The following is a 27078-nucleotide window of genomic DNA, read 5'->3' as shown; positions in this document are numbered from 1 at the left end:
CGTTGCAAGCGCTGCTATCGGCTGAAGGAACTCCACTCGCTTTCTCTCGCTTAGCAAGAGTTGGACCCTTATTGGCTCAACGCGTGGGTGTGTGAGGGTGTGAGCTTTAGTTCGCATTTTTGCCACGGCTCAAGACATTTTGGCAGCACAATAACAAGTGCGACTGAAAAACTTTTTTTCCGACGGAAAAAAAAATTGTGAAACGTTGGGAAAAGTGCGTTGAAGTGCAGGGAGTAGAAAAGTAATGTATGTTTCAATTTTCTATCATTAGAATAAGTGTATTTTTTCTCAACCCCTTTACTTTTTGTCTTCTTCTCATAGATATGAATAATAAGGTGTTTTTCACTCGCTTAGTACATCATGTCGCTTATCACCTGAAAACATGTTTCTGAAAACCGCTGAAATTGTTTTTTGATCGTATACTTAAGTTTAAACCTTGAATATTGAGTGTGAGTTCGTGATCTTGGATTTTACTACTTACTGTGCTATTTAGTTCCAAATATTACTACACACTGTTTTATAATACTTTACACTGAGAAAAAAATGCATGTGACGTACTTAAAAAAATAGGTTACATGCGTAATTCCTGTAATTTTTGGACTTCACGTTCAGCAGACGTATAACTGAAAACGTATGTTTTATAATACTTTCTGTATAAGTGTTCCATCTATACGTACTTTCCGTATGAAACAATGTAGACGGTCAGGATCTCACATACAAATGGACGTATATAACATATAGTTGACGAAAATAACATAAGAATATATATGTGATATACGAAAAACTGTTACATGTCAGACATTCTGCAACGGCATGATGTAACATCTAAGGGCAGTGTCTATGTAGCATACGGATAACGTATGCTCCGTACTGATTTCTATAGTAAGCAAGAGGATACCGTATATTTGTACAATATACCGCTGTCCGGAGAACGGATTTTTCTCTGTGTAGGAGATGGTTTGCTTAGCACCACTGAGACCGCTCTTGGATTCAATATTTAAAACTCGATCGATCAAAGCACTCAACATTAAGCGAAACCTCGTCTGATACATCTTTTAAAAATTGAATACAAGTATTTTCTGAATGTGAGATGCTTTTCTATGCAGTCCTTCTGTTTAAATATTAGCATACCTAATATTTAGAAATGAATAACTCAACGACTTAAAAAAATAGTTTTAAAAATTCAAGATGATGCACTCACATTCGTCATTCAAGATTCAAACTTAAATATATAGCCCTTAAAAAATATCGAACTACTGTATAGGTTTCCTGTTATTACACCAAAGACAACAAGAAATAAATTACATGTCAGAGAAAAATTCTAAGTTATGCTTAATGGTGTTTACTAGGTACAAGTTACTATCTTCATTCAACCAAAAATAATACAAATTCAACGTCATCGTAATCCTCAAACCAATTTGATCTTTCTTTGATTCATACTGCTTGCCGAATTCCATCATAAACATAATCTTGACTAGAATCATTAGCAAATACTATGTGTCTCAGCCTCTCCACCATTGTCCTGTCTTACAGGAATTCACTATTTACTCGCGGATTTTCAATTTAGTCATCCAAATTTGGCAGAGTAAATGTTATCCCTGGAGTAGTTGATTTACTCGTAGTAATCACAAGAAACACAACTGTGTCCTACTCCCGATTAAGTACCAACGTATTCACTCCAGAGTAACAGCTTAATCTAGTTTAGAGGAGCTTGTCTTCTGGGTATTAAATTCCACTTTACTTTCGTAATATTAAAGCTGAGAGTAGATTTGATTAGGATTATTATTATCTAGTTTATTTCCCTTCTTTTCTCTTCCCTCAGTTCTTCTTTTAACCCATTTATACTTTTGTCCTTAACCAAAATTTCGGAGGGACATTGCCCCGTTCCCCTTTGGCTACGTTCCTGCCCTAAGTATAGATTTTTATACGTTTCTATATACGAGGACAAGTCAAAAATTATCTACACTTTTGTCATAACTTTTCTTACATTGCACACTTTGTCTTCTGTCCTCGCACATTTTATTGTTATACTGTTGTGGTAATGCTGTGAAAGTGTGATCTTAATTCCTCCATTTTTCTTCCTTCTGTTGCTGCTCCATTAGAAGTTTGCACCAAAGAGGAACAACGAGCAGTGATCCGATTCCTCTGGTCGGAGGGTGTCAAAGGGTCAGACATTCATCACAGACTATCATCGCAATATGGGAGAAGTGTACTATCGCGTAAAACTGTGTTTTTGTGGATCGAGAAGTTTAAAAGTGGTCGAACAAGTGTAACGCATGAAGAGGGAGCAGGATGGCCATCAACCTCCACTAGAGATGACAACATTGAGCAAGCTCGAGAGATGGTTCTGGCGAATAGGCGAATGACTATCGATGAGGTAGCAGCTGTTTTGAACATCAGTCATGGCTCTGCCCATCAAATCATCGACGACGAGCTCAGTTTTCATAAAATCTGTGCACGGTGAGTACCAAGAAAGCTTACTGCAGAACACAAGCTCACTCGTGTTAGGGTCTGTCAACGCTTACTCACTCGCTTCAACAACGAAGGTGATGCATTTTTAAGCAGAATGGTCACCGGCGATGAAACATGGATTCATCACTATGAGCCAGAATCAAAGCGCCAGAATATGCAGTGGAAACACACTGGATCTCCGACGAAGAGAAAATTCAAGACTGAGACATCCGCAGGAAATAATATGTTAACTGTATTTTGCGACTCACAGGGGCTCATAACGGCAGAGTTCATGAAAAAGAGAAAGACGATTAACAGTGCGAGTTATAGTGAAATGTTAGAAAATAACCTGACGCCGGCAATTCGCCACAAACGCCGAGGTTTGTTGTCGAAGAAAGTTTTGTTGTTGCATGACAATGCACGGCCAAACACGGCTCATCACACTATTGAAACTACCAACAAGCTGAAATTTGAATTATTGGAATACCCTCCCTACAGCCCAGACCTAGCTCCATCTGACTTTCACTTGTTTGGGCCACTCAAGGATGCTTTGCGTGGTCGCCGATTTGCCTCAGATTTAGAAGTGCAAAAGTGGCGTCACGACGAACCGAAAACCTTTTATTTGGAAGGAATACGTAAGCTCGTTGACTGTTGAGCCAAGTGCATTGATAAGGAGGGAGATTACGTAGAAAAATTCGTTGCGTGTTACTTGCCACGGTGTTACTTGCCACTACTGGAATTTCGTGTTACTTGCCACGGTTACCTTATCGCATATTTATCTATCTATGACAGCGTGTCCGTTGCCACGCACCTGCATCTAGATTTCACCTTGAGAGGGTGGAAGTAATTTACCTGTGTCGTTTTTTCTTGGCTGGAAAACTCATTCTAGTTTCTTGTAATAGCGAAACACACTTCCTTCCACAATTTCTTCTTTATAGGCTATATATTTCTTCTTTAATGCTGGGCGTTTCTCTATTTCCTCAATTAATTTTTCATAGTTTTTATCACTAATTTAAGACATGCTAGTCACTAATCAAAGAATGTATTAGTTTCCATTGCGAACTCTTCTTTTCACGCGCTACACACAGAACGAACTGTTATTTGATAAAACTTGTAGAAAACATTTATTTTTTACCTTTCTACTTGGAGATATCTCGGCAACTTTTCTGTTGCCGTCGCCTCAGTGAGAGGACTCCCATAAGATTCAATGCATTTTTAGATGTTGCGCAACTGTTCCGTCGCCAAACTGTTGTCCTGCTGTCGCCCTGCTTAGCGACACCTCGGCAACTATTCTGTTGCCGTCGCCACAGTGAGCGGACTCCCACAAGACTCAATGCATTTAGCCAGAGCAACAAGATAGTTGCCCGACAAAATGTTGCCAGTGAGCGGTAGACCTAAGGCAACAGCTTGGCGACGGAACAGTTGGGCAACATCTAAAAATGCATTGAGTCTCATCGGAGTCCCCTCACTGCGGCGACAGAAAAGTTGCCGAGGTACGTTCAAGCAGATATATATATATATAAAATAGATGTTTTCTACAAGTTTTTTCACACAACAGTTCGCTTAGTGTGTAGAATATGAAAAAAGTGTTCGCAATGGAAGCTAATACATGTATGTCTTTAATTAGTGATAAAGACAATGAAAAATTGATGAAAATAGAGAAACACCCAGCGTTATATATATATATATATATATATATATATATATATATATATATATATATATATATATATATATAAAGTTAGCAAGAAGATTCAGATATAAATTGAAAGAAGGAATTGCAGGAGGAAGTGTGTTTCGCTATTGTAAGAAACTGGAATGAACTTTCCAGCAAAAAAAAAAAAAAAAAAAAAAAAAAGACAGGTCTTTACACAGGAGTCTATTACATTTTGAAATGAAAATGAAATGAAACCTTGAAGTTTTGTTCCACGGTCATGTCGGGTAGGCTAAAGGAGACGGTGATGATGAGAATGAATGAAATGACAAGATGAAGAAAATGGGAGGAAATGGGAAAACCCATCCATACTGTTTTTGTCCACCACAAATTCCACTTAGCGCGAGCAGTGATCGAACCAGGGATCCTATGCACCAAAAGTGAACGCTTTACCACCGAAACCTATTAGATTTTGAATCTGATATCACAGTACAACTAAATGGACCAATGTCATTAGGCGGTCTAATTATTATTATTAACGCTTATATTACAGGTAAATCATTCTAATACACACATAGTGCATGCTTACCTTAATGTCACTATTAGCCTTTCTTCGGGTGGTACAGCTAGTCTGAAGTTTGTGTTTATCTTTGTTATTACTCGTGCTACTAGAGACAACAGTTTATCAAAGGTAATCACATTCATTCTACAGTAGCTAAAGAACTTCGAGGGATAATTGCGTAGATCACAACATAGCGTGTAAACGTTTTCCTTCAGCAATCTCTCACTGTATATATAGGATGACCCAGTATTTCTTTGTTTCTTCTTTTCTTTCTTCTTAAATTCAACATTAGCGCACAAACAATAGCACATTCTTCGAAGTCCATCGTACTGTGTCCAATCCCGCCAAATTGTGATATCAAATGCCCGGCAACTTTTCTGTTGCCGTCGCCAGTGAGCGAGAGTACAAAACTGTTTTGTCGCCGTGAAGTTGCTGACTGTAGGCAACAGCGACAAGATAGTTACGCGACTGTTTTGTCGCCAGTGAGCGGTAGGCCTAAAAGCTAAAGGTTTGTGCTGAATGTAACATTAGTTTTGTGATTACCTAGTGTGGATTAATTTCTTGTGAGCGTAATGGAGTTTTAAACTACGTCAAAGGGCAAACTTCTTTTACTGCACGAAGGATTTCAGTACGGCTTGCAGAGAAAGAACATTGAATCGACAACATGGGTATGCATATATAATATTTTAGTGTGTCTTCTCTTTGCACAGTTCACAGTCTTTCACTTCTTGCATGCCGGCCTTTCTCGACTCCTGGAAATCAGGTTGTCAGGTTGTATTTTATATACATGCTCTGCGAATTGCACTTATAATTGCAGAATACTTCGATTATTTTAGACAATTAAATTGGTTATTTTAGTATTGTTCGCGTTTTCTCGGCTATTTTAAACAAGTTCAAATTTAATAGCAGAAGAACTTGATATTAATTGTTCGTTTTTTTTTTTTTTTTAATTATGGCAGTGTTTATTGAGTTGCTTTTTTGATCGTTTGCACTTCTTATTGATGGTTACTAAATGTATTTGATACTTTGATACACTTGATTAAATCCGCCTGTAGGCTTAGCCGAAAGGTATTTTTATCATTGTCGTCATAACCATAGACTTTACAACCAGGGTCCCTCCTCTTTACTTTGCGGGGGGGGGGGGGGGGATCGCTACACTGTAATCAGAAGTGAAATATATTATTAAATAAAAATTAGTACACAACGCACACAATAATCTGCAAATGGACAATGTAACTCCAGTTGCGAGTTTTTTTTTCTTTCTTGCCTTTATTATTGGTATGCAACCTCCGTAGACTCTTTCTACTGTTATTGTTTTTAAATGTTATGTTTAAATGTAAATTTAAGTCTTTTTAAAGGTCAGTATTTTCGTGCTTCTTATTGTAGTCTCATTTTTCAGCTGTGTGTGAACAGAAAGAAATCTACGTGTCCGGGTTAAGTTAGGACAGTAGGTGAAATTGCTACAGTGCAGCATGACCACACATGCATTCCGGACGTGGCGGCTTGCGAGATACGAAAACGCCTGAAAATTGCTAGAAGAGGGCACGGGAAGAAATCCTAACTCCTGTGTGTATGATCTTCCAAGAGGAAAAAGCTGTACCGATAAATCAGGGATTGAATCTGGTCACTGCAATTCCTTTGTACAGCAATAGAAAAGGTAATCTGAACAAAACGAGACGGGAATCTTTGGGTATCAATCAGGGCACACCTACACCAAGCAATATGTGTTTTCCAGATGATTTTCTCCTGTTTGAAGATGGCACTTCGTTTTTGCAGTATGACAAGTTGGAAGACGGGCAACGAATTCTTTGTTTTAGTACGAGGGTTTCCGAGAAGCACTGTGGAACAGTGAACAGTAGTTTTTAGATGGAACTTTTAAGAGTTGCCCCAAACACTTTGCACAGTTATACACCGTACATGCAGACATCGGGAACGTACATGAGACTATGTCAGTTGTACCTGTTCTGTATGCTTTGCTACCAGATAAAATGGAGGTCACTACAATCAACTGTTCTCTTTTCTTAAAGTTTGGGTTGGAGAAAAGTACCCAAAAGTGTGCAAATTAGATTTTGAAACTGCAGCAATGAATGCACTTCACGCTACATTCCCACACGCTGAAATATCAGGTTGTAACTTCCACTTCGCCCAGAGCATATAGAGAAAAGTGCAAAGTCTTGGTCTTGTAAAAGACCACACTAACAACGAGGAGGTGCGTCGACATATCCAGATATGTTCTGCATTGGCCCTAATACCCCTAGAGTATACTGATGATAGCTGGCTACTTATTATGGAGGACTGCCCACCTGGGACCAAGGTTGAAGCGTTTAATGATTATTTTGTCGGACAGTGGCTAGAAAATCCTGCCATTAAAAGAAGTAATACTTACTTGGAACTGCAGTGCTGAGAGAGACAGAATCAACAACGTAGTGGAAGGATGGAACCACAAATTGAACGCTACAATATCTATACGTTCGCCGCACATACTTACTTTAGTAAAGGTGCTGAAGCAAGACGGTAAATTTAGTTTCCATGCCTTTATGAGACAGCAAGTGCAAGGTATACCGCAAAAGAGAAGGAAAGTATCTTCTATAAAGCTTGATGAGAGAATACAACGAATTCTCGAGAATCTGAGAAGAGGCTGTGATTAAAAAAAAAAATGTATCAGAAGTTTGAGTTACGTACAAAAGTTGGAATAGTTGATTACGAAGAAAAGGGACATGCTGTTGGATTTTGTAAATAATTAAAGTTTATAATCATAATCATTATGACGTGCGACGCGCAAGTGACAAGGTTCCTATTGGAACCACCTAGAAGTATGGATCGAATGTGATGTAAAGATAAATCATTGCGTTTATTCCATGCTTTCAGACGGCAAAATGAGCGCTCGAATTACTGAAGAATTTCAATTGTTTGTGTAGATTTGCAAGAATACTCCTTTCGTCAGAATCTTGTTTTGTTTCTTGTATTTCGTCCAAGTTTTGTGAGTTTTGCGACACGCATAAATGTAACAAGGTTCCTATTTCTTAAATCATAAATTTGCTTTGTTTCTTGTGTTTCAGATGATTGCCTTGCTTTAAAAGTTGCTTGGAAAATTACTCCCACCCCCTCAAGGTCAAATCTAGATGCAGGTGCGTGGCAACGGACACGCTGTCATAGACAGAAAAATATGCGATAAGGTAACCGTGGCAAGTAACACGAAATTCCAATAGTGGCAAGTAACACCGTGGCAAGTAACACGCAAACAGAAAAATTATGTGCATAGTATAACAATAGCTTCATGTAAATAAACTGTAGAATGAAAAGTGTAGATCATTTTTGAGTTGCCCTCGTATATTAATCGGGTATATATATTTACAATGATTATATTAACGATTGGAAGGTTTCGAAATGTGAGTGTGAGTCGCTAGAATGAAGAGAATTAGCTGAGTCGAGTGGAAAACGAATGAGTGTTAGAAATGGTGGGGGCAAAAGAATAATTTTAGATATTATGAAGAAAAGGAAAAGAAACTGGTTGGGACATCGACTAAGAAGGAACTGTATCATGAGGTACGTGCTAGGGGGTGTGATTGTAGGAAAAAGAGGGAGGACGTGAAGAAGACTACAATTAAAGGATTATATCAAAAGAAAAAATCATGCGTCAACAAGACGGAAGACTGTGAAGCATGGGAGTTTCTCAGTTGCGGAAAGTGACCTGCCAATAATGGCAGAATACCTATTATGCTGTTGACAATTACATGTAGAAAATAATGCAAAATCATTTTAAGAAAATAAGGAAGACAACCAAACTTGAGGATAAAACTGTAAAATCGTAAAATCACATTTTTAAAATTCCAAAAATCAAATGAAATGAAATCTTTGAGTTTAACGTCCCTCGGTTATGCCGGTTGGGCTAAAGGAGACGGTGCTCATGAGAAATGAATGAAATGAAGAAAGTGGGAGGAAACGGGAGAACCTCGAGACAACCCACACGCATGGTGTTTATCCACCACAAAGTCCACACGACGCTAGCTGGGATTGAACCAGGAATTCCAAGCACTGGAGGTGAACGCTCTACCACTGAGCCACCGCGTCCCCTTTTAAAATTCCAGTTGATTTAAAAGAAAAGTGAAGAATAATTTTCCTTATAAATCAACCGTTAAATCTGAAATTTTATTCATTGTTAGCAACTAAATATACATATATTACACCTTGTTTTCTTAACGACTTGAGAACTAATAGAGTAATAACCAAGTACTTTTTACGGTAACTGAAAGAGCGAGAGTCACTGTTAAAAAGAGCCTTTGTGGTTTAGGCATCGTGCCGTTCTTGAGGCACGAACAATTTAAGAAGAGTAAATTGTTTCTTTTTATGTTTGTCGCGCGACCGTATTGCCATTGCGGCTTGGAAGAACTTGCCGTTGTATTCTGGGAACCGCACGCGGCAAAATTTGCGTTGAAACCGTATTCAAGTTGGTCTATTTGTTTTCAAATAATTGACCCCAAAAAAGTAGTGGATCGTCATATCTTTTCACCGAAAACTATGCCATTTCAGTAAAATAGTTGTAAGTAAATTTTCAAGAACTATGTATTTGGGTGGAGTTCGATTCCGGGTGCGCTGCATTAACTAAGAAAAACCCTAAGCAAGCTTAACAATTCTTTAAGTGAGATTCCCGTTACGCATTCCGTTATTACAATAATTATATAAGTAGGTAATTTCTGTTCCCATATAACAATGATCCCAATAATGGCAGTAAACCATTTTTCATAGTCAGAGCAACATATACATTTAGCTATATATGTTTCAGTTTTGAAAAACCACAATAAAATGAAGATTTGTAGAAAGAAATGGTTTTTCCTTGAAGGTGCGAAGTTGTTCGAAAGAAATTATTTCCTTTCCAAATTATAGGGTGCTATTGAACTCTTCAGACAAAGAGCCGAAAGAATACGAAAGAGAAACATCGTTAATGATACGTGTTCGTAGTAAGGACCTCGGAAGAACAACGAATAAACATAAGATGACTTTTTTTTTTTCTTTGAACATTTTGGTTTCACTACGCAAGGAGGAGTGACTATATTTTGTAAAGCATTATTATCATAATATGTAATTATTGTAACTGCGAAACGTTTCATTTTTTATGAACAATCCTGGATTTAAAAAAAAAATAAAAGTAGGCTACAAAAGGATACATGACTGATACAGTAATTAATAGTTGAGTGACTGTAAAAAAAAAAAAAAAAAAAAAAAAAACATCTTTCAGAACCTTAAAGAAACAATAAATTGTATGTAATACGAATTAAGGTAATTAGGGTAGCTTCTCACAAGGATACATTTAAGTTAAAGTAAATTAACAAAAATGCATTAACGTTTTTTTTTTTTTTTTAACGTTGGAATGTTTTGTAATACGTGCAATATTTACAAAAGAGAGAAACTAAAGTACATTTCACTTTTATTCGAGATTCAAATACAGTAGGTTGCGAATCTGAATGGCCCCAAAACACTGGAACATGCCGTATGCTTAATCTCCTCGTAGTGTAATTCTAATCTTTTAACAACAGGTTCTGTATATATATGGTATATATGTATGTTCTGTATACCATCTACTATATATACTGTATATAGTAGATGGATAGGTAGATAGATAATATACCTCTCTTAGGAAACAAACCATACAATGTAGACAAAAGCAAATGCATACCACAAGTAACAAGTACATACCTACACAGCATTCTAATACAAGTTGGTATGACGAAATTAGGTAGTACAGTGAATATCTTGGAAACGAATTATACAAGATAGATGATGGTCAAAAAATACTGGAAAGACCTTAACCCAGCGAAGACCCAACAATTGTTGATAACGGTATATATGAGTTTCAAATATAAACCAGTTGAGACTGCTCCAAGAGCATTGCCAGAACCTTCTCTTTCTCGCAAAAGTTAGCAAAATATCATCTCTGTATGACTTACAATTCTCGAGATATGGCTGCTTAAATATCTAGAAATTCGAACTTTTTGGCCAATATCTGGGGAACGGTGGCCAGTTGGCCAGTAGACAATTAATCAATGGCTACCGGTTACTTTTCGGTACCAAAATGTTCATCATCCTCTTAGGCATTGATCAACACCAATATGATCTCTATGACAGTTCCCGAGATTTGGCTGCTTTAATCTCCCGAAATCGGTACTATCTTTTGGCCAATATTACGGGAACGGTAATTCATAAAGAGATCATATTGGTGTTAATCAATCCCTAATAGAATGTTAAATATTTTCGTACCGATATTAATTAATGGAAACTATCCAACTGGCCACTGGCCAAACCAGTGGTCATTTAGACAGTGGCCATCGGTTACTATTTGGTACCAAAATATTTACCATTCTCTCAGGTATTGACCAACATCAATATCATTTCTCTACAACTTATGGTTCCCGAGCTATGGCTCGTTAAATATCTACAAATTGGCCATTTTTTGGCCAATATCACGGGAACGGTAAGTCATAGAGATGACATTGGTGTTAATCAATATCTAAGAGAATGGTAAACTTTTTGGTACCGATATTAATTGGTGGCCACTGACCAACTGGCCATTGGCCAAACCAGTAGCCAGTTGGACAGTGGCCACCGGTTACTATTTGGTACCAAAATATTTACCATCCTTTTAGATATTGATCAACACCAATATCTCTCTTTGACTTACGGTTCCCGAGATATGGCTCCTTAAATCTCTGGAAATCGGCCATTTTTTGGCCAATATCTCGAGAACGTTAAGAGTGACGCGAAAAATTTAATCAGTTTCTCTCAGGGTTGGCTGGTTTAAACCAAGGTGGTTTAAACCATGGTTTAAACCAAGGTTTAAACCAGCTGTTTTTTTTAAAAAAACCAACTGGTTTAAACCAAAAAACAAAAAAATGTTCGTAAAAATGTAAGTGCTTGTAAAATCTTGATGAACACACATTTGTAGGTTATCACGTTTCACTCCCGTATATTATTCGTATTATATTCAGACCTAAATTCCCTATTCATTACTCAAAAAGATTATACTACAAAAGCAACTTTTTTTTTACAAGTTTATAAATGTTTATTTTGTGGTAGTTTTTTTGTAGTTATTATTATTGTTATGTAATTGCAATCGAAGAAAAATTCTAAATATTATTTCGTTTCAATGTTTACTATTGATAAAATACATCGAAAATGCCGTACTTTTTGTGTGTGTGTGTGGGGGGGGGGGGTCATACAGACCCCACGAGAGGCATTTAGTGAAATAAGTATCTTTGGTATCTATTTATGTATATATGAGTTTGAGCCAAAGTGGACTCAAATAATTCGTATCTTTATTCACTTTTCTTATTGATATGCAGATCAAGTCGGTGTATTTCTTTAATTTGGACCAATAAAAGTCGTTGTTAACTAACTTGAACTAAATTAGTTCTTCAGTACTCCGTAGTACTTTGAAATTGTTCATATGTAATTCTGTGTAATGGTTTCACTTGTGCAACTGTTTATCTTTTTGTCCTTCTGAAATGACTCTTGACAGTTATATTAAGAAGCATGTAAAGATCAGTACAACGTATTTTTATCAGGATTCCTTCGTGAGTGAGTCGGCAGACGTATCGCATTTGTGGCCAATTAGTCCTGGTTCTGAGTTCAAATGGAGGACAATTTCTCTCGGATGTAACTCGAGAAGCGGTTTTTATTCCGCTTTAAGGGGATGTCTACCCACTTGCAAGTGTTTCAGGATCCCTATAAGATAACACGTAGATATTTCTATGTGAATATTTAACAAGATATTGCACTTACCGTCTCAAAATTTTCCATGATATTTTCCAACAGCAATACCTATATGTTCATGGTTTCTGTTTTTGATTTAATGCCCCAGATCAATTTAGATTAATTATAATGTATACTTCCGTTTACACTTGGCAACGTAGAGGATAGAATTTCTCCAGGAATTGAGAGCTCTCTGCTGAATCTCTAGCCCTAATAGTCTTCGCGTCACGTGGTAGTGATTTATGAGCGCTTCTGGCTAAAAACAAATGTAGTCTCTGTTTCTTCCTTTTTTTTTTTTTTTTGTCAAAAACTTGTTTTGGGCAGCTTTGTCCTCAGTTTTGTCCATTGCCTCTATCGAGATAGCAGTTATACAATGGAGATCGTTTGCAGATCTCATAGCAGATAATGTAACATTCTTTGAAGAAACTCGAAGACTGACATACGAACCGCGTGACAATTTGGGTAGGGAATCTGGAGCGTTGCAATCTTGTGTTCTGAAGTCCGCCTTATCACACAAGACGAAATGACCATAAACAAGAGACTTGTGAAGGAAGAAAGAAAATGTTCTTAGTAATTGTATCCAATTGTTTCCACATTTTTCACCTTTCCCCCCGAAAGATCCCTTCGAAAAGGGAAAGAGGGGAGGGTGATTTTGTGACCCTTGAGTTTTAGAATAGTCTTGAAACGAACTGCAAAGTGCACTTACTGGAAATTCTACTGTCGTTGTGCTATAATATCTGTGTTGCAAGAAGTGTGACAAAATGAAGGAATCAAAGAGGAAAATAATTTGGTACTCTCTCCTTCCAAAAAAGAAGTCTCGCCAAGCTAATTCATATGTGTGGTCGATCTCAGAGTATGGAGTTCAGAGACTGGATAGTTAATATTTACCATTCAGGATTACCTTACAACCAATTAAATTCCATTTTCACCTAGCTTGGGCTGGGTTTGGGCAACTCCCTCTTGTGCAGTCGCCTGAACCCAGATCAGGCTCGTATTTATGGACATGTGTCTATTTCCGGATCACTTCGGAATTGATCCTTCGTTAATAACCATTCAAGTTCATTACTATATTTCCTGAATTATCCAGTAATCCTTTCTCCTCCAATCCTTTATCTTTCTTCATTCTTTCTCTTTTTCTTTTCTTATCTGCCTCCCTCTGCTACTCTTCTTTCTCACTCTTCTTTTTCCTAACACTAACAAAACTGAAAAACGGTGTCGTGACGGGGAGTAGTTCTGTGCACCAGACCCCAGGGTATGGATTCAAAATATTTTTGTACCCAGAATCCAAATTTCGAAACCCCAGGACGATTGACCGTGATATTTTTTTAAATGGGCGATAAACATAAGCAAACGTAAAACAGCACTTACGCTCTTCGCCCATAAAACAAAGTTGACACGGTCAAATCGTCCTGGAGTTTCGAAATTTGGGTTCTGGGTACCAAAATACATCGAATCAATACCCTGGGGTCCAGTGCACAGAACTTTTATTTATTTTGTGTGGTTGTGTAATAATAATAATACTGTATAAGGAAAAGGAATGAAGACGTACTAAAGGAAGCTAATGAGGACGACAGATCATGAAGATAATAGGAAAAAAAAAAAGAAACAGCATGCTTGGACATCTTATTCGGCACTCCGATTGGATCACCATGTTGGTAGGGGAAAAGGCAGAAGAAAAACCAGGAAGTGGAAGATCAAGGATAGAAAAATCTATAAGTTTTACGTCCCACAGTTATGCCTGGTAGGTTAAAGGAGCTAGTGATGTTGTGAAAAGAAGGAAATGCTGGAATGCAGAAAGTAGAAGGAAACGGGAGAACCCCGAGAAAACCCCCACACATGGTGTTTGTCCTCCACAAAGTTCACTTGGTGCGAGCTGAGATCGAACTAAGGACGCCATGCATTAGAGGTGAACGCTCTACCACTGACCCACCGCGGCCCGATCAGGGATAGATGCAGTTACGAAGAAGAGACCTTATCAAATTATAAAACAGCTCTCCCAGGGGAGAGAAAATTTTTAAAATTTCCTTCTTGCGCATCATCCTATGATTGAAGTGAGAAAGATTATTATTATTATTATTATTATTATTATTATTATTATTATTATTATTATTATTATTATTATTATTATTATTATTATATCGAGAATGTACTTCTGGGTTTCCTCCTTAAAAAATACACACACTATTTCCAATTATGGTTATCCTACTTTTTACAAATTTGTCTTTTTTTCCCTCTGTCTTTCATTCCCAACATGCGATGGGTGGGCCATAGAAGGTGACGCCTTTTCTGTGGCCAGAGTGATCAAATTTGTCTAATTCAATATTGGTTTAAATAGTATTAGTTTTCAAGCTACATATATGAGTTCTTTGACTAACTGAATAGTGCACGCCCCTTCTGGCTCACTCGCCAGTCGCCACTATTTAACATTAAATTTCAGATGCCTCGATATACTTGCATAAGTTTATTATTTCTAAAATAAACATTACGTAAAAGGTTATTCAAATTGATATCAAGTTTATCTGACATTTGCATATTACGCATATCTTTCTTAATTTGCATTACTCACATTACCCCAGAGAACGAACAAATTTTAGAGTTCTGGTTTGAACTTCTCTTACAATAATAAGCAAATATACGAGGAACAAATTTACCATTATTGACGATGCGGAGGGGAGGAGATTTTCTGGACTAGGAAGGAATGTGTGCGGGTGCAGAGCAGAGGTCTGCACGGGCCGGAATTTTCAGCCCGGGCCCGGCCTGTGAATTTACAATGTGAGGCCCGACCCGAGTCCAAAATATGTCTTAGCATTTAGGCCCTAGCCCGGACTGTGCTCTGTAATAATCAAATGAGCCCGAAATAAGCCCGAATTGCCAAAACTTAATTATTAATGCAAAATTGTATTTTTATTTACAGCAATTCGAGGTTTGATTTTGCAGTTGTGTTTTAAAAGTCCTCCAGAAAGAACGGTGCAATTTGTATCGTTTTACACTATATTTACAAAGTTAGGCCCGAAAAAGTCCGAGAAATATGGTTGTATATTTAAAAATTCACAGCCCGAACCCAGGGGCGTCATTTAGGAGGACAGGGTTTGCATTTGCCCCCCTCCCGAGTTTGAGATTTATATAATTTTATCAATAGCATAGTAGTAAATCAGTGAAAAACGCGAAATTTTACATATATCAAGGGGTCTTGGCCCCCCAAGCCAAATCTGAAATGACGCTACTGCCCGAACCCCTCCCGGGCCCGAAGTGATACATTCTTTGTAGGCCCGAGCACGTGCAGACCTCTAGTGCAGAGGCGTTTAAAGTGGTGGGCGACTGCCCACGGCCTTGCATCTTGAGGGACCTCGCAAAGACCAACGAGCCTAAATCGATTTAGCACTCACTTTTGTCGATGCAACAATAGAAACAAATATGAATTCGGACTTAATTACAGAAAAACAATACGCTTCAAACTAACTTTTCATCTATTCGTATATATTAGATCGCTAGCATACGCGACAGGCGGCGAGTTTATTTTAAAATTGCAATAATGAATGTGTATAAGTCTTTATCGTTGAGATGAACTGTTTTCGATAAATTTTATTATAATTAGCAATTTTTAAAAAAGGGGGCAGGAAGGACTCGTAAACCTTATTCGCCTTCTGTGCAGATGGTATGGTAAAAATCAATACTGGATAATGAAAGTGTAAGTGTAAAGGCTAATATGGAACAGAGAAACAAAAGAGAACTTCTTCAGAAGGGAATTGGGAGGGGAGGGGATGAGAGTACAATGCTGTGACACTTAAAATGCGTCTTGATTTGTATACTTCAACAAACTTTTCTTATTAGATTACGCAATTTCTAGTTTCTTACTCCGATTATTCAAAGTATTCAAATGTTCTCGGAGGGAGTGACCGCCCCCCCTTTAATCCGTCCGTGGTGTCATTCAGTTTGGCTTTTTGCTACTAATTCAAAGTGCTTTCCGAAACAAGTTGTCTTCTTGTGACAGCAGGGGGTGGAAGAAACAAACAAATCGTGAAAGGAAGAAAGAAGAGGTTTTGGGCTCTTCCAGTCCAGACCATTCTAACCACTGAGAAGTGAGAATCACAACGTGATTTTTCTGGTAAGAGCGTCCTTTTAAAAGCAGCTAACAAGCAAACAGATGGTCAGCCCTCTCCCCTCTGCAGCATACTTTTTATTCTCTGTTGCCAAACTTACTGAAGAATATATTGCAATTAATCTAACGCATGTAACGTAAATTGGAGACCGTGGTTGCATTTATATGGGTCTTGTGTATTTGTATTAAAAATTTCAAGTTATTACCTGCAATACTTTATTAGAAATTACCATATTAAATTTTACATGTTATCAAATGGAGAGTTAGAAACCTAAGCGGAGATGGTAGAAGATCCCCTTAAGCTTATGTGACCCCTTCCAGCATAACCCGGTTGTTGAATAACATCAAGGCGAAACAAACTTATTTCTGTCCATGTATGATATGAATATATGGAGCAAATCATTTAAACCATAAAAACCTGGTTTAAACCAAAAAAAACCTGGTTTAAACCAAAAAAACCGTTTTTTTTTTGTTTTTTTTTAAAATAAAAACCATGGTTTTTGCCAACCCTGGTTTCTCTGATAATTTTTGATGCTCTATCGAAAGCAGGGTTGAAAATTTTAAAAAAATTACAAATAACAGACGGACAGTCATAGAGAATTCAGTAACGAACTTTTTAAAGTCTGTTGATAACCCTCAACACTATACCCATATAATCTGAGTTTTCATTCTTGTTATCTGAACATCTGAGATTAAGAAATAAACGCTTATACCTTGTTCTGAGAGAACATTGGCCTTATGCAGAGTCATTCTGACCCATGATTAGTACCATGCTAAAGAGTTCGACTAACATATGTTTCCTACAGCAGTCAGGTCTTTAGTATGACGCTAACCATATGTCAAAACAACTCTGCATAAGGCGGCATATGTTTAACTCTAGATGTAACAATTTCTAAAAACAAAGGTAGTTCTATTAAAATTTATTGTTCTTGGGTATAACTGGGTAAAATTCACTGTTATTCTGGATAAAACAAACGGTTCTGCCAGGGGCGGATCCAGGGGTGGGGGCGATCGGGGCAATCGCCCCCCCGGAAGGGGAAACTTTCTTACTTTATATATATAAATAAAATCTATCCCAGAGTTTGGAGCCCTTAAAAGTTGCATTATGACAACGCACCGCCCCCCCCCCAGAAGTCGGTCCTGGATCCGCCCCTGGGTTCTGCGAACTTGAAATATTTTAACAACTGGTTCTAGTGAACCGATACGATCCGGCTGAATAGCATCACTGAGCATGACCACTGGTATCCAGCGCTATCTCTGTTTACTATTCCACTGATTTACATGGGGAATTATTTTTCTGCTTGCTTTAAAATTATGTGGAATTTGGTGTAAACGGTTTGATTCTACAGATTTCTTCCATAAATCTGTGTCTCTTACTTCGTGAAAATTAAATTTTCTTATATTTAATCTTAATCAGTGATCGAAGTGAGACGGTATGCGGTGGTATGCCATACCGCCTCTGGTTTTTCAGTAATGAGGACATACCGTCTCTGGTTTTTCAGTGATCAAGATAATATTTAAATAGCCGGTATGTTAAGTCAAAATCATAGTAAAATATACTGCCTCTGCTTTTTTACCACTTCGAACACTGATCTTAATATTCAATAATAAAATTTAATTTAAATAACATTAAGTCTTTTAGAAAAAGCAAGTGATATTTAACTAGTTTTGAGGACGAATTCGGTGAAAATAAAATAAAATAAAATAAAAAACATCATTAAAATTTCAATTCACTTTAAAGAAGACCAAAAAAATCCCTACTTAAATCAATGAACTAAAAAAAAAAAAAAAGATGGCATAGCCTAGGTAGTCAACATTATTAACCCTTAGAATCAGTGTGCGAATTGAAAAATTTTCCCAGGGGGGGATGAATTTCACCATATGCGCACCCAGTCCTCTCTCTCTCTCTCTCTCTCTCTCACACACACACACACACACACACATATATATATATATATATATATATATATATATATATATATATATATATATATATATATATATATATATAAGTACAAAACAGTTGAGATGTGAGATCTTTCATAAATTTTCACTCAAGTAATATTTAGGTTAGTTACGCAAAGTAAGAATTGTTCCCTTTTTCTATCTTATCTTTATGTCAATTTAAAAATACTCCAGAGGGGGAAAAAGTTATCCCTGCCAGGGATAAACTTTTTCTTCTCCAGGGTGGGAAAAATTTTTGTCAGGGGGGGAAATCCCTGGCATCCCCCCCGCCAATTCGCACCCTGCTTAGAATTAATAGGTTTTTTGGTGAAAATTGGGTAGTTTTGCTTAAAGAAGTGTAACTTTGTCCATAATTGTAGCATTGTGATGGTTTATACCTCGTTGGATTTGTCAAAGACCACGCTTTCATATTCCGTAATACTGGGACTTATATGAGGTCCCTCAGAAAAGCAGTGTTGCCAAAAGTAGAGAAAATTCACCTATTTTTACGAAAAAATATCGTAAAAAACACATGGCTGACAAGAGTGGTTTCATGCTGGAGAAAAATACTGGAAAATGTGCGCTGAACTATTGCCAATGTATCCTGCAAGTATCGCAAAATTCTAGCGAGCAAGTACTAAGAAAAAAATAATACGTGAAACCGTGATATTATAGGGTTAAATTATGTTGCAATGAATGCTTATGTGTAGCTCGAGATATTATAGCAGGGTAACAATTGATATCTTGTTGGATTTGTCAGAGACCATGCTTTCATATTCCTAACATCGAGACTCATATGAGGTCTCTGAGGAAAGCAGTGTTGCCAAAAGTAGTGAAAAATCATCTATCGTTTGGAAAAAACATACATAAAACAAATGGCTGGCAACACTGCGATTACTTATTTCACAGATTTGTAACACTGAAAATAGAAGATAAACATCGCTGTATCGTAAAACGAGTGCTAACTAACTGAAAGTCCTCATGTGCTTTTCTGTTTTGATCTGCGTAAAAGCCTGTGTGTAAGAAATGAATTATTTTTTGGATAAATTCGTATAATGGCAACACTGCGCAGAATACTGAAATAGAAGTGCCAAAAAAATTTACACGTTGCCAGAAACCTGTTTGATAAGAAGAAACCAACGAAACGTTCGTCCTGCCGTTACAACCTCTGCAATAAATTCGAGGGTCCATGTATTAATTTTGCATACATATTAATTCTAAGGATTAAGAAATTTGTTGAAGAGATTTCCCATTCATTCGAAATAAGGGGAAAATAATGAATAATGTAAGATTTGGGAAATGTAGTGTTCTACTTCTTATAAATCACAGTACTATGAAATATATTGTTGGAATTCCATACTGACGATGAGTATGATTTCAATATTAAGGACAGAGTACATAACGATAATTTTGTTACAAACTCTGTAAAAGAGGTAATGTTACCAAGTTGCAGGATCATAAACTATATTTTCATTAGTTACAGGCCATTGAGAGTACTGTTGCGGCTAAGAATGTGAAATGCTTAAGCACTGAAGTGCGTGGCATATAAGTTTTTGTTCGTGTAGAAGAGAACTCCAAACAGAACTCGCGAGAAACACTGAATGACTAGTATCCATTATGCAAAGCGGTAAAGACAAAGATAACGTGCGCAATTTTTAGCCGGGAGATTTTAGAACTAAAAATACAACAAGATCTGAAAGTCCTGTATCGGTCGCTATCAACACAGGTAAATGTTAAACTAGTTCAGGAATTTCTAGAAAATCTACGAAACAGTTGCTGAAAATATACAGACCCCAAGAAACGAATTTAACTTATAATTCATGGTCAGTTGGACGTACTCAAGATTTCAGCCGAGTTGGTGATCAAAATGTTTGAGTGCTAATGAAAAAAAAAAAAAATAGTATTCCCAAATTGAGTGTCTAATGTTATGAACATTTTTTTTGTATTTATATTTATTTATTGAGACTGGTGTTTGTATATGAAACATGGTTCTACTGCATTTGAAATACCTAAAGCAACTGCTTTTATAGTTGCGTCATGGCCAAAAATATTTAAGATCCAATTGGAAATTATACCCGTATTATTAATGAGTATTCTGCCTCGTGACAGATACTGAGACTAATGGGAGATTCCCTCCTCCCTTCTTAGATTGGGGTCTGGGAATGTTTCTTCCACTTTCTCGATCTTCAGCAATCTCCTTTAACTCCAAATATTTTTTTCTATTTTTCAATTCATCAATAAGTTGTATTCTTCCTACTTCTCGCTTTCCGTCCACCTTATTCTTTATGGTGATATGAAGAAGGCACTTTCTTGGCAAGATGTGTCCAATCCAGTCGGTCTTTCTAAAAAGGATACTGGATAAGAGCGTCTTCTCTTCTACTCATTTTAAATCATCTTCGTTTGCTATTCTCTCTATTTTATCTTCTCCACCTTTCTCCAACACCACATTTCGAAGTTCTCTAAATATTTCTTTTCTAACTTCCGTAATATCCAAGTCTCTGAACCATACAATCTCATGCTTCATATGATATATAGTACTTCACCAGCTTCTTCCTTAGTCCAATGTTAAGCCTGCTAGTTAGGAGTGGCATTTTCTTGTTGAATGCTTCTTTTGCTGTAATAAGTCTTGACCTGATCTCTTTGGTGCAGTAAGTGCTTTTCGTCAAAACACTTCCCACATATTTGAAATTATCGAAATTTTCAAGTTCTCTCTGTTCTACTCTTATGCCTAAGGACGTGTTTCCACGGGATATTCTTATGACTTTCGACTTCTAGATGTTAATTTTTATTCCATTTTGTTTCCCAGTGTCAACTATTCTATTCATCATCTCCTGTAGTCCTTCTTCGATTCTAACTACGATAATCCTGTTGTCCGCATACCTTGTTGATGATCTGTCCCCCAATCTTCCCAGACAGCAATTTAAGCTTGCTGCAAGTTGCCACAAACTTGCTGTCGCAAGGTCAATTAGCTTGCCGCAAGCTATACTATGCAAGCCAATTAGCTTGCTGCAAGCTTGTAGCAAGCTAGTTAGTTACATCTGGGCAAGGCTTGCACAAGATTGTCTTCACAAGTTAAACACAAGTCAAATTATCTCAAACGCAAGCCAAGTATAAGCGTATTCTCATCAATGGCAAGCTTTATTAAGCTTATTGCAAGAGAAAACACGCCAAACAAGTTATATGGAAGCTTGCAGTAAGCGAATTTAGATAAAACAGTATGAAATCAGTATAATTTAACCGTCTGACTAAATCTTGCTACAATATATTTTCCCCTCGCCTTCCCAATTATTGAAGCAAATGCAACAACGGTGAAAACAACCAACTCTCCCATCCGCTTTTGCAAAACATCAAAATAAGCAAAATTGTTACGCTTTAGTTGTTACAAGCAACGCGCTTTTTTTTCTAGCCCAAAGCTAGCCCCACCCAAGGGTTACGCCCTCGACTCGGGAAGAGGTAATCGGAAAAATGGAATATGAACTACTGTTGTTGGGATAAGTGATATTGGGTTATTTATTTATTCATTTATTTATTAACATTTACTTGTCCTTGGATTTTATGATCTTGTGATCATAAACATTAGCATAGGTAGATATGGAATGATTATGTGGTATGAAAGTAATGAGTACGTGCAATACACATCACAACACATAGGTGAGGTTAGAAAAACAAGTGAGGTTATCTTCTCGCCCCGGGGCAACGCGGGGCATTGATGTAAGACAGTTGGTGCCCTGTTAGAACAGTAGGATTACTGTGGATGATGTGATGGAAAGATGAAATGTGAATGAATATCGAGATGAAATGCGTCGAGAAGAGGAATGTCGGGGTGATTCGGAGGGACAGTGTATCGATAAAGGGTAAAAAGCAGAGATAGAGGGGTGGGGCGTAATGGTGTGAGAGTAACGAAGTCGGCTGCAGTATATACTGTGTCCATGAGTAGAGGGTGGTTCATGGTCAGTCGATCAGTGATATATTTTAAGCGAAGATGTTCTATGTGGGAAAGCAGTGTCGGAAAAGTAATGCGACTATAGAGATCGGCAGTGGGGCTAGGTAAGGATATACGGTAAGCGATTCTGAAGGCATGACGTTCTAATATTTGTAGTTTTTTATAAAAGAAAGGTGCTGCAGGTATCCAGGCTGTGAATCCGTAAGTCAGTACTGGTCGGAGAAAGACTTTATACGTAGTGAGAACTGTAGAGGCTTTCAGACCCCAATTGGTGCCAGTCAAGCGACGGAGTAGGTTAATTCGGTTATAGGCTTTGGACAAAATAGATTTTAAATGAGGTCTCCAGGTGAGATGTTTGTCCAAGAGAAGTCCTAGATATTTGGCTGTGTTGGAAGGGTGAATTCTTGTTCCGTGAACGTAAATATTCAGCAGTGTTGGGTTGCGGTGGACCCTAGTGCGTTTGCCAGGAGGCACAAAAACAATTGCTTGAGTTTTGTCGGCGTTGATCTTAAGTCGCCATTTGGAACACCAGGATGTGAATAGATCGATAGCGTCCTGAAGATGTTTGTTGATGTGCTGTATGGTTTTGCCAAGTGCCAGAAATGCAGTGTCGTCCGCGTATTGAAAAGTGCTGATAGTTGCTGGAAGTGGTGGAATATCTGCCACATACAGAAGGTAAAGAAGCGGAGATAAAGCAGATCCCTGTGGAACGCCTGAATGTAAAAAGACTGGATGAGATAATGCATTGTTAATGGAGATGTAGGCTATGCGTCCAGTGATAAAATTAAATATAAGTCGTATGTAGCTGAGAGGCAGATTATATTTAGTAAGTTTGTATACCAGGCCGTGGTGCCAAACAGTATCAAAAGCTTTCTCTAGGTCAAAAAGAACCAGACAAGAAGGTTTCGTGGAGAGAAATTGATTGTAAATATGGTTGACAACAAGCAACGCTTTTTTTTTATTTTTTTTATTTTTTTTTTTTAACAAGAGTTTCATTCCCATCCAATGGATGGGCGGGCCGTAGAAGGCAACACGTTCTCTGTGGCCAGAGATATTTTCAACTTTTGGAAGTAGATGACATGGAGAATGATTTCAGGCTATAGAATAATGTGGATTGAAGTAAGGAACTAATAGCAAATCAAGTTGACGAGGATCTGTAAGAGGTGGCTATTGTGTTAAAATGTTTCTTGGGTACATGTGCAGAGGTTATGAGCAATATATATGTGGATTTCGTTGGTAGATACGGCGGTCAGGATTATACTGATCTATGGCTTCGGTGTATTCGTATATTGCTAACAGATGATCCAGTGGTGGGTAGGCATAGCGCGGTACAGCAGGAACTTGGTCTAACAGCTCATGGACAATGGGATGTGCCAATTGTATTCGTGTCGCTATGTAGCGTTGGCGTAGATGGTAGAGGTGTGGCAAAATAGTTGGAAATTGCGCACGACGATATATTTCAGCAGTGGGAGTATCGAAAGCGAGAGAGTAGGCCAGACGTAAGGCATGTCTTTCGAGAACTTTCAGACGTTCATAGTAAGTTGGTGCTGCTGATAACCAGGCAAGATGTCCATACGTGAGAGCTGGGCGTACGAAGACTTTATATGTTAGCAGTAGAAGTTGTGTATTAAGACCCCACGTGGTGCCTTTAAGGTTTCGTAAAAGGTTCAAACGGCGCCGGATATTAGCTTCCAATTGTTTTAGATGAGGCTTCCAAGTAAGATGTTTATCAAATATTACTCCCAGATATTTGAGACTGTTTTGAATTGGGATTGGAGAGTCAAAAAGGGTTAAATGTAGACGTTCCGGATTGCGACTGTTGCAGTATTTATTGCGTTTGAGCCCAAAGAGAGTCATTTGAGTCTTAGTGGAATTCAGCTTTAGCTTCCATTTCAGGCACCATGTAACTAGTTTGTCCAAAGCTGGTTGTAGGAGTTGATTAATGCGATCCACTGAAGATCCCAATGCGACATAAGCGGTATCATCAGCAAATTGTAAGGCATATAGTGGGGGCTGAGGTTGAGGCATGTCGGCTACATAAAGAATATATAATAGAGGAGATAAAACAGATCCTTGGGGCACACCGGCGCGGAGTTGAAAGATGCGTGACTTTGTACTGTTGATCTGAACGAAAGCCTGGCGCTGATGTAGAAAATTTGCTATTAATCGGACATAGCTGTGAGGAAGCAGACGTTTGAGTTTGTAAATTAACCCCTCATGCCAAACAGTATCAAACGCTCTTTCAATATCAAAGGAGATCAAAACAGATGGTAAACGCTTATTAAAATGGTTGACAAGTAGTGTAGAAAGTTTGAGTAATTGATCAGCAGTGCTATAGAGTGGACGGAAACCAGCTTGAATAGTTGGTAGTTTGTTCGTGATTTGTAGATAGTGATGTAGCCGTTTTACCAGAAGACGTTCTAGGGTCTTGCTAAACACGTTAGTAAGGCTAATGGGTCTGTAAGATGACACAGCAGTTGGATCTTTGCGAGGTTTTAGAAAGACCACAATTTTAGCAAGTTTCCATGTAGTTGGAAAATAGCCTGTAGATAAAATAGTTGTATACAAAGAAGCAAGTAAGACTAGAAACGCCACAGGTGCCTTAAGCAGTTGACGATACGTAATTGAGTCCAAGCAACGCGCCGTTGCTTCCTACAAATATCTAATACGTTGTTATATTAGCCGCGAGTACTTGAAATTTCTACCCTTTTTTTATATAAAAACGCAGAAAAATGTTTATACTTTAAACACAGCATTCAGAGAAGTTAATACTGCAAGTTAAACTTGAAGTTTATATTAAAATATCTGCAACAGTTCTGTATTCTTTCGCAAAATAAGTAGGCTCAAATCTGCTGCCATCTATGTTCACATTCATGCTTTATACATAAATACTATAATTCGTTATGCCTCATGGTTACCGAAGTATGAGGAAATAAAGAGCGACATTATAGGTACGTGGGACTAGAGTACTAGACGGCACAATTAAAAAGAAATAATTAAGTTTGTCCTTTATTCAAGCTGAATGCTAACAAGACGCTAACAACGCGAACACTACCTTGTCGCCGAAAGTTGAGGTCAGCGTCACGTGGTTTTTGAGAACAACTGAAAATCGAACGCGCGCTGGTTTTTTACTTCAATCTAAAGAAAAGCGTCTCGCAAGTGAAGCGTGGGTTGCCCGCACTACAGCTTGCGCTAAGCAGAAATAAGCTTTTGTGTATAAGCCAAAGCGAAATAAAATCAAATAAAAGCAACAGGCAAGCTTGCGGTAAGCAAACATGCTGTCTGGGTTGAAATCTCCAACTTCCATTACTGCTTCCTGCATTAAGCATTCACTGCAAACGTTGAACAATTGGAATGACATACTACATCCTTGTCTGACTCCTGTTCCAATCTTCACATTGTGGTTTCTCCATGGTTTAGGCGCAACTTCACTGTTTGTCATGTGTACAGGTTGCGAATGAGTTCACGGTTCGTTCAGTAGACTCCGATTTCTTTAAGTATTTCCAATTGACCCGATCAAAAGCTTTTTGCCAGTCAATGTGACACAAACTAAACTCTTCGTTGACGTCGAAAATTTGTTCTGATATAATTTTCATCAACCCAATAACATCTCTGGTGCCTCTTTCTTTCCGGAATCGAAGCCTAACTTGCCTAGTGGCCTCATCTAGTTACACTAAGGCAGGTGTGCTAGAACCTGTTTTTGGCCTGAACACTCAAACAGATATCATCTGAAGGGCCAAACAGATTACCACTGAAATTTGTTGAGCGAGCTAAAGAAGGGTTGAGAGAAAATGTGTTTTGCTTTTGTAAAAAAAAAAAAAAAAAAAAGTTAAATAGATACTATTTTTAAAAAGTTATGGCTTCAGTACACATGTCTCCACCCACAGACCAGACTCTGATTTGTCTATTAACACTAAAAGAGCAGAAAACTTGAAAGGATTTGAATTGAAAGCAGATTCCAGTCCAACGATAATAATTATTTCTGAAAGGGTTAAAGAAATTTGAACATGGATGTGCCAAGTAAATTCAATACAGGATTAATGTCCAGCTTCTTCCGGATATTTTATTCTTTTTTTTTTTTCCTGTTACTTGGAAATTATGTATCGTAAATAATATAAGAGAAATGAGTTAGCATAGACTTTAAAATAATCAGAATAAAAACCTACTTGATGCAAAGGACTGCAAAGTAATACTTCCACCATTAAATTTTGCAACTTTTCACTTTGCGTTTTGAAATTTGCAGCAGGATTTCTGTTTCATGAAAAACAAATGAAAAGTGCAAAGTACAAAGCGAAAACTTACAGGGGCTTTGCAGAAATTTCTGATTTATATTCCATCATTTTATAACTGAAAAGGTGCAAATCAAGTTTTGCGAAGTTGTGTCCTATTTTGCAAAGAGTAGTTGCGTTTTGCTTGAATAACTGAAAAAGAGTCATTGTCATTTACGAAATGTTTCGGGACTTAATATATTCATCAAGTGCGGATGACGTCCCGCAAAAAGTGTATAAAATTAGAATCACTTTTTACGATGTGACTTTACTTAAATATAAAAAATGTTTTTGCTTGACACGTAAACAAATGACATTTTTGTTGGAGCAATGCGACCGGTTTGGCTAAGAATAAAACGGAATATTTTCTATAAGTTTATTTAAGAAAATCACCAAAAATAAAATTTTCAA

At 37.6% G+C, this 27078-nt stretch overlaps 1 long non-coding RNA gene across 2 annotated transcripts in view; it reads left to right on the top strand.

Moving 5' to 3' along the window:
* Positions 1-27078, top strand: part of LOC145669282 (uncharacterized) — a 50007-nt gene that overhangs the window by 6796 nt on the left and 16133 nt on the right. The window contains exon 2 of one of the 2 annotated variants that reach the window (XR_014128180.1): positions 7727-8168. The exons of the other annotated variant lie outside the window; for it this stretch is intronic. This is a non-coding gene — a long non-coding RNA (uncharacterized LOC145669282). Of the gene's footprint in view, positions 1-7726; positions 8169-27078 lie in introns of those variants that run through there. 2 annotated transcript variants of the gene reach the window in all.

The sequence above is a fragment of the Thermobia domestica genome, chromosome 13 (genome assembly GCF_964235325.1).
Source record: "Thermobia domestica chromosome 13, izTheDome1.hap1.1, whole genome shotgun sequence".
Classification (NCBI taxonomy): domain Eukaryota; kingdom Metazoa; phylum Arthropoda; class Insecta; order Zygentoma; family Lepismatidae; genus Thermobia; species Thermobia domestica.
The sequence above is the reverse complement of the archived record's forward strand: the minus strand, read 5'-3'. Positions and strand labels throughout refer to the sequence as shown.